This window comes from Coregonus clupeaformis, chromosome 30, assembly GCF_020615455.1.
Source record: "Coregonus clupeaformis isolate EN_2021a chromosome 30, ASM2061545v1, whole genome shotgun sequence".
Taxonomy (NCBI): Eukaryota; Metazoa; Chordata; class Actinopteri; order Salmoniformes; family Salmonidae; genus Coregonus; species Coregonus clupeaformis.
Window position 1 is genome coordinate 37,066,384 of NC_059221.1, and position 9,302 is coordinate 37,075,685.

At 43.0% G+C, this 9,302-nt stretch overlaps 1 pseudogene; it reads left to right on the forward strand.

Moving 5' to 3' along the window:
- Nucleotides 1-4,007: 4,007 nt before the first annotated feature.
- On the forward strand, nucleotides 4,008-6,320 carry LOC121546428 (annotated as a pseudogene).
- Nucleotides 6,321-9,302: the final 2,982 nt, after the last annotated feature.

Sequence of the window (9,302 nt, forward strand, 5' to 3'; positions counted from 1 at the left end):
TTGGTAATATCCTAAACCCACCGCTAGCAACCCATGACAGAGGGAAACTAGAGACGCCAATGGCATTTCGGCGATGTTTGGTAACCACGGAACTTCGGGAAAATTACGGCACATCCTGGGTCCGCTTGCCAACGTGTTGACTTTATCCATTAAAGCGTTTTTAAACACCCAAATAGGCTACTAAACTTTTGGATACAATGTATGCAGCCCGAACACGAATAACTCCCTCAGCTCCTGCTGGCTCCCGAGGACACGGATTTGCTCGTCTGAAGATCATCCTATAGAAAATGATAAATGGTAAGTGGCCATTCCCTTCTGACATGTGATGCATACTTGCGTAACGATGGGTGCTGTCCTAGATCAATGGAAGTCACACGTGGAGATGGGGTCCATTCATGTAGATAAAACCAACTAATGTTATAGTGTTTTTTCTCTATCCTGAACTGTTGCATGTTGAACAGTTTGATCATGATTAGATATAGACATATACTTACTGCGCACAGTTTACGCACTCTGTCGTGCGCCCAAGAATAACCTTTTCAATTACGCGCAGGACGCATTCCATATTAAATCTACAAATCATTAATGTGAATTAAAACAAGCTGACTGGCAGGTATGTACTAATTCACACACTACTTGATTTTTCAGTGTGTGAACGGGCCTGTGCTCCGTAGCGTCGTGGTGTTTCTGTTGTTGGGTGTCTCCTACAGTAAACGCAGGTGCAACTACACGGAGATACTCACCTCGTACAGAGAACTAATCTTCGTTGAACTTCAGAATTTGGTATGTGGGCCTTCAGATCGTTGAAAGTGTGATACTGTTGTTGACAAGATCAAAGTGGCTTTATCTCAAACTTAACTATACGTTTTATCTTTATTCATTTATTCTACCTGTTATATTGTCAGATGCAAAATTCACACCTGAGAAAAACCTATTCAATAAGACTGGCACTAGTTTGAGCCTACACAAATATAATGCAGGGCAAGTCTGTACAGTGGAATACTTGTTTTTGACTGCCTTCACTGGTTTGCCTTATGAATGTTATATCATTTTATTGTCTAACATACATGTTTGCTTTCTTGGAACAGAATCTGACAGGCACTTTTGACACACCCAAAGAGAGGGACCATTGTCCCTCAGGAAAGGTAGTGTGTGTGTGTGTGTGTGTGTTTAGTTTTACTATCCTTGTGGGGACCAGAAGTCCTCACAAGGATAGTAAAACAATGAAAATTCAGACAAGTGGGGACATTTCGCAGGTCCCCACAAGGAAAAAGGCTATTTTAGGCTTACGGGTTAGGTTTGGGGTTAAGGTTAGGGTTAAGGTTAGGGTTAAGGTTAGGGGCTAGGGAAAATAGGATTTTGAATGGGAATCAATTGTTTGCTCCCACAAGGATAGTAAAACAAATGTGTGTGTGTCTGTGTGTGTGCCCCTCTGTGAAAACAATTACCCCTTGCCTTTTACTCCAATTACAACTTTGTTTGAGTGATTGATTGAATGAATTATTGATTTCTTGAATGTATGAAATAAAAATGTGCATTGCAAATGACAACACAATCAATTTTACAAAATGTATCTCCAATGTGTTTCTCTTATTTGACAGTAGGCCTAATAATGCACTGTTTTCCTATGCTTCATAATGCAGGTGCAGCACGTGTTGCGCTCCATCCATGGTATGACGGAGCAGTTCCTGTGCCAGGGCTGGGACCAGGACCACGGGCGGGGCAGCAGACAGCAGGGAGGCATGGAGAAGCCAGTGGAGATGATGGTAGTGCTGATCAGACAGAACTGCAGGCACACTGACCTGGTGAGGCTGCTTTAAAGACAGGGCTGGGTTTCATTATGGTTCTGGCAAAATATTTTTGTCACTTACAATTTTGTATTTTTTATAATGATAGTAAACGTGTATAAATTAGGTATATCAGTTAACGATGATGTAATGAGATGAGACGGATCCTCAATGTTTTGCCTTTGCTTTCTTTCAGGTGAGAAGACAGAAGTGTGTGACTTCCCAGAGAACAAAGGGAAAGAAGAGGAAGAGGATGAGACTCATCAGGGCACTGATAAACTGTTGGCAGAAGCTGCAGAGTGTGTAAACACCCACAAAATAATTGGAAAAAAATATGTTTTTCTTTTTATCAAAAGCATTTCAAAAAAGCATTTATGGATTGTGTTTGGTTCTCATTTTATAGAGTAGAATCGCAGTTTGTATGTCAGGCATGGGCCTCTCTGTTTATGACCTTTTTTTATTGTCTGTAAAGTACCACATGTTTAAGCTATAGCTCACCATAGATCAGGGATGGGCAACTTTGATGGGGGTGGAGGCCACAAAAAAAGGGAACTGATCATTTTGCCATGAAGATTTAGCTATTTTATAACTAATTTCATGGAATTCTACTCATTTTGCCATGGGGCTGAGAGAAAAATGTGCAGTTTTACAACTAATTTCCTGCAATTCTATACATTTTGCCATAGGGTGGAGGCAAATGTTTTCAGTTTTAAACATGATAACTGATGATCAATGGTCCCCACCCTGGTCGGTAATTCTAACATGCTTACTACAAGTTTAGATATCTAGCCGCTAGACTAACTTGCCAATCTAAACATGTTTAGCTGACATGGGCTAATTAAGTGACTGCTGACGCACAACCAAATTTCAAAATTGCACCTTGTGTATTGTATTATTCTAACTCTCAACAGTACGTTGAGACCCCGACTGAGTTTAGTAAAAATGTGTCCGCGGGCCTACAGAAGGTGGTTGCTCATCCCCACCATAGAACATCTGAATTAATAAAGGTTGGTAGAGGATGGTTTTACAATGCAGTGAAAATATTTACTTGTAATACCTTGGTGCACACACATTTTAAAACTCTTAGCTATCTCATAATCCAGATATTGTATTGTTTTTGTTAATCCGATAGATACATTTGCTGTTCTATGACATTTTTTCAAGATGCCTACTAATAAAGATTTCTAAAACTGCACCATTTGTTGTTTTGCCCTGTAATGATTAAAACATGGGCTATTACTAGATACCAATTGTTTTGTTCTCTTGTTATAAGAAATTGTTATCAAAATGGACAAAAAACAAGAAACTTCCCAAGTTGCATAACTTCCAGATAGTTTTTTATTCTAGGTTTTTGTTTCTGTGGGGAAAGATATTCCACATGCACCGTCATCTTTACATGAACTCTGTAGCAACGGTTAGTGCTATCTGGCTTCCTTGGGACGTCCATACCGTAAACTTAACCCTAACCATTTAAAATGTCAACTTCAACGGGGTAGGGACGTCCCAAGGATTTGAGATAGCATGTAACCTGTAGCATCTCTGTGGCTGTAGTAACTTGAACACATCTACATACAGTGCCTTGCAAAAGTATTCATCCCCCTTGGTGTTTTTCCTATTTTGTTGCATTACAACCTGTAATTTAAATTGATTTTTATTTGGATTTCATGTAAAACACACAATTGTTATTATTTTAATTAAATTTGTTACATGTATTTAACCTCTTATTTTAGGCACTAAACTATCTCCATATATTTCCATTCATTTTGTTAACTGGTACCCAGCAACCTTCAGACCAGCCTTGTGAGGCTTGTGGGAGTCCTAGAGCAAAACAAATGATGTGTTTGTAGGAGACTAACTAACCTTTCTATAGAGAGGTCATATTAGTGTGAGGTCCAAACTTTTCAGACGCTACAGACAGAAGTTGGCAGATCGGCTGTACTGACTTCAGAGGAGTTCCGTGTTGCTTGTGGGGGTTGTAGAGCAAAACGGAGAACCCCTTCGAGAAGACCGATTTTTGGGATGTCTCATGCTCTGACAAACACCGCTCAAACACTGCCACCTTTCACCGCAGATGCGGAAGGGCGACATCGGCGCAAAAAACTGATATCGCTCGTTTAAACGGACGGATGTTGATGGGGATTTTTATTATTATGCTAAATCGACTCTAGGGGGTTTTAAGCACTGGATACAAGTCAGTATTCAACTTCCATTTGTCGGGATATGACATGGAAACCGGTCACTAGGGGCAATAGTGAGCGTTGTTACCTTCAATTAGGTTTCGGTTTTGCTTGAGCTGTGTGGACAGGGATGGCAGGTGTACGTAAGCATCTGCGTTTGATTTCAAATGTTGTAAATTCAAATCTAGCAAAATAAAGTTATTTTTTTAAAGCCTATCGCAAACTTTAACCCTTACCTTGACCATTCGGAGTTAATGCTTAACGTAATCATCTGCGTCTGATTCTACAGGTTGCAAGTTCGAATCCAGCAATAGGAAGTTGTTTTTAAGATTTTTGTTTTAAGCCTATCCCAAACCTTAACCCTTACCTTAACCATTCAGAGTTAATGCCTAACCTTAAGATTTCGGAGTTGATGCCTAAACTTAACCCTAACCGTAAAGATTTTGAGTTTAATGCCTAAACTTAACCTTAAACGCTTTGAAATGTGACATTTGCAACAACTTCGAAATTTGACATTTGAGAAACATGGATGAACGTCTAATTCTGAGGTGAGACTGTAAGAGATAGTTGGGACATAAAGCCTGTGGTGGAATGGGGGTTGTTTGAGGAGGGGGCGACCCTGGTAGTTTTGGAGGGTCCCGAGGGCTCAGAGCTGGGCATCAACTACAAGAGCTGGCAGGTCGGGTCTCGCTTTCTGGGGACGAAGATGATCCCACCAGGCCTCCACTTCCTCCACTACCGCTCCTCCAACGCACCAGACCTTGGGGGTAAAACAGGCCCTAAAACAGGCCTCTGAAGCAGAGAGATCAGGCTGGCCAACTGGGACCCCAAAGAGGAGGATCTGGACATCTGCCTCCCAGAATGAAGAGGAGGTGGGCCGGGTCTGGGTGGACCTACAAGACCTGGACCCTTTCTGAGGCCCCTACCCGTACGAGGTGATGCAGAAGTGGGTCTCCCTAACTGCCCAGGTGAACCAGGAGCTGGCCACAAGGCTGCAGCTTCTCTTGGGTCGTGTGTGTGCCTTCAGCGACGTGATCCCAGAACTTCAGCTCACACACACCAAGAACCACGAGGAGCAGAACCTGCCCAGGAACGATAAAGTGTCAGAGCATGAGGGAGGGGCTGGACAGGCCGCACAGGATGAAGCCGAGAGAGGGGACTGAGCTGAGGTTCTCCCCCATCCCCAGGCAGACTTACCCTCCTGGAGCCACCCCAGCCCAGATCACCCAGTGTAGCCCAGACCTGAGCTATGCCCTGGACATTCTACTGGAGAAACACCAGCAGCAGCCACTCAACGTGCTAGGTCAGGCGGAAGGAAGATCTATGTGATATATTTTACTGGTTTATGTGGATTTATGGAGCAGATAAAGTGAATTGGAACTTAGACTTTACTCTATAGGCAGCGGAACATCAAAAGAGATTGGGGCTTAGACATTTGAATTGACATGATTGCAACCATGCAGTAGTCATATGTCTGTCTGCCTCAGGTGCCTATCCTCAACAACTATTAACCACATTTAATAGGAAAACTGACAACAACAGCCTTTGCTCTAAGAGCAATCCTGGATATGTCACACTACTGTTTTGGGTTCGATCATCACCAGTTGGAAATTAACTGTCTTTCTGATTGCCTCTCTCTGCTTCTCTCCTATGCCTTTCCCTCCCCCCCTCCCTCCTCTCCCCAGGTGAGCTGCAGTTTTCTCATTGGGACTGTGTACGTACAAGGGCTTTGAGCACGGGAAGTGTGCCCTGGAGGCCCTGCGTCAGCGCCCGGACCTATACCTGGGCCTCAACACTTCCAGCAGCTGGGAGAGATACCTCCAGACTTCTCTGTGGACATTGTGTCTCAGGACAACTACCTCACCTTCACGCTACAGGTGAGCTGGCATCAATGAAACCCCATTATTACTGATGTCTGTATTATAGAATATCTTCCCCAGTTCTAAAAGACAAAACAGACCACACCGATGATTGGTTAAAAGCAGCAGGTGGCCGTCCTATCGCATCTGACCACAGAACACAGTCCGTCCTTTTCTATTCATTTCCTGATGATTCTAAATGTTGAATTGCCTCAGTTCGTCGGCACCCATCAGGTGATCTGCTGCACACGGCCAGCGTTTGTTTTGGTGTGTCTCGTGTCTAACTTGCTCTCCATTTCCCTTCTCTCTGTCAGGACTTCTTCCAGTTTGCCAGTGGGCCGGGGGTGGACGGCACCCCGCGGAAGAGGGCAGAGAAGTTCAAGGCCCACCTGACCACTTTGAAGTAGACCCTGACGATAGTGACCCTGTCGAAGTGGAACTGCCTGAGGGGATCACACTGGACTGAGCATGCTCTGAAGAACATCCAGGTTAACAGGTAAGGGGGGGTCAGGAAATAGGACTGAAACTTTCAAAGAAGATACCTCTTTTTACCTCTGTTTTCTTTGTCTCTCGTTTCCTTCAACTGTGTTGCCTTGAATGGGATTTTGACCACTCTTAGGAAAAACAACTGTCCTCCAAGGCACTTGATGCTGGGGTGTCACTCTCCACAGTGAGCGTTCTGGCCATGCTGCCCCCTCCCTGGCTCTCTGTCTTTAACTTCTCTGCCAGTCTACTCATAAACAAGCACTTGTCCATCTGAAATGAATGGTCCAATTGGAATCAGGAATGAGGTCAGTATGGCACTTTCTAGGTGGATCGTTCTTAGGTTCTAGGGGAGAGTGGGAAAATGTTGAAAACCTCACTGATACCTTCTAGGGGTCCTTCTGTGTTCATGCAAGCACCTATCATCAAGAATTAGTCATTTTTTTTGAATTGCCTGTCTGACAGTACATCAGAAAAAGCCCAAGTAGGCTACCGTGTTTCATTTGACACCATATCTGAAACGCTCATGTATTTTTTACAAGGTGTTTATAAGAAATGCTAGTGGGAAATGACCCTAGAACAGTTAATTCTGAACATTATAAACTCTCTGCCTTGATCTAACGTGGCCACTGAAGACTTGTTGTTCAAATCAAATCATATTTTATTGGTCGTATACACATATTTAGCAGATGTTATTGCGGGTGTAGCGAAATGCTTGTGCTCCTAGCTCCAACAGTGCAGTAATATCTAACAACACACACACATCTAAAGGTAAAATAATGGAATTAAGATGTATATAAATATTAGGACGAGCAATGTCGGAGTCCAGAGTGTGTGTGTGATGGGATGTATAGACATTGTGGACAGTATGTGAATAGAATATGTAGTATATCTGAAGAATACGTAGGATAGAATAGTATATGTACAGCAATAGTTGAATAGGATGGCCTTGACTAGAATACAGTATATACTGTACATGAAGTGGGTAAAACAGTATGTAAACATTAAAGTGACCAGTGTTCAATTTCTATGTATATAGGGCAGGAGCCTCTAAGGTGCAGGGTTGAGTAACCGGGTGGTAGCTGGCTAGTGACAGTGACTGAGTTTAGGTCAGGGTACTGGGCGGAGGCCGGCTAGTGATGGCTATTTACATTTACATTTTACATTTTAGTCATTTAGCAGACGCTCTTATCCAGAGCATCCAGAGCGACTTACAGTTAGTGAGTGCATACATTATTTTCATACTGGCCCCCCGTGGGAAATTTAACAGTCTGATGGCTTTGAGATTTCACAACCAGCCGTAATGTGTGTCTAATATAGCAGTAACATTACCATTCACTGTAACATTGTGTAACTAGTCATTCCCTTTGATTAAACACAACTTTTAAAACCATGTGTGCTTTTTGGTTACTCTGTTCTGTAAATGTTATTTACAGATGATGTCCACTAGATGGCGGCGCTGATCTTCAGTGTAGCTCTGTTACTTTTGACTAGAGATCAATCTGGAGGGAAACATGTTTGGTCTCTGATAGCGTCAATGGATTAATAAAACCATCACATTTTCTAGAGTGAGGATGTCAATTATACCTTCAAAATATCTTTCCCCTATCGATCTGTGACACCAGTGCATCACTGTTCCAAAGGTGCCGTATGGTACAGGTTTCCATTAGACCAGCCTCTTTAACACTGTTCAAAATGTGTGTGTTTCAGGTTTGCTCTGAGAGGAAAGATCCACCAGCAAGACATTTTTATGGAGATGCTGTCCCTGCCTTTGTGTGTGTTTGCATTCACAGCTGAATAGATCAGTCCCTCAAGGATTCTGCAAAATCAGCAATTCCCTGCTTATTATATGAGTGCTTGCAAATTTGACCAATCACTGCACTGTTTCCGCATTAAAACAGTCAAATGATCGCAATTTTGTCGCATGGTTCAAAAAAGCCACACGTCAACAAACTTTTTCCCTCGCCAGTGCATTTTCCCAACAAATTGGACAAAATCATTGCATATTGCCATGCAAAATGTCAGAATTGCCGCAGCAGAATCAAGCATTTCTGCCTGCAAATATCACCAAAAAAAATCCTCTAAATCTTGGAGGAATAGAGAGACTCCCCACTGTTTAGTGTTGGCAGGGGGTGGTATGTGTGTATGTGTGTCTCCCCCTCCATTTAGTCTGCCTTTAGTCTACTTTGTCAAGTGGTAGTTAAAGTGAGACAGTGATGCAGTGAGCTCCATTGTGAGAGTGGTCAAAGCCATCCTAAGAACATTTAGGAGTTGATGGAGCTGATTTCACGACGTTCATGAGGCCTGAAATGGTGTGTGTGTGTGTGTGCGTTCACGTGCGTGTGTGTTCTTGCACACGTGAAAAGAATACCCTCTCATTGACTGAGGGGTTGGGAACAGGCCCTAATGTTTGCCTGTTGATCCATCCGCCATTCATCCATTTGTCTTTCATCTGCCACTTCTGGGGGGTTTCTGTCCCTTAGCTCCAGTGATACCCTTTGATGAGGTCCTGCTCTGTGAAACAGTCTGTGGAACCAACCAGAAGCTGAAAAGAGGAGAGCCTCCTAATGTAATTACCTCAGGCAATGGAATGTCTACTATTGATGATGATTCACCCATAGTTCTAATTCTATGGAGATTCTATAGTTCCACCAACCACATAATGTGTTCCGCAGTCTCAGGCTTCACTTGGTATGCCATCAACTCCATATAATGTTTTTTGTTTTGTTTTTTTGAGCAGATAGAGATATTCTGGAACTCATTTCCGACCTATCTGATGAATGTTCTGAACTGGTGGTCCATCAGATGACCCAAGTCCTGCTCTGAGGTTGGAATACCAAATATAGAGAGTAGGCTAGACTGGAATGGGCTTTCTGTGAGGAATAGAGAAGGCATTAAGGCGTTGAAAATGCATGAAACTCAAGTTAATTCAGTTGTTCCCACATTATGTAAGTGGTCAGTGGTGGTCCATTCCCAAGCCTGCAGAACTGGACCAT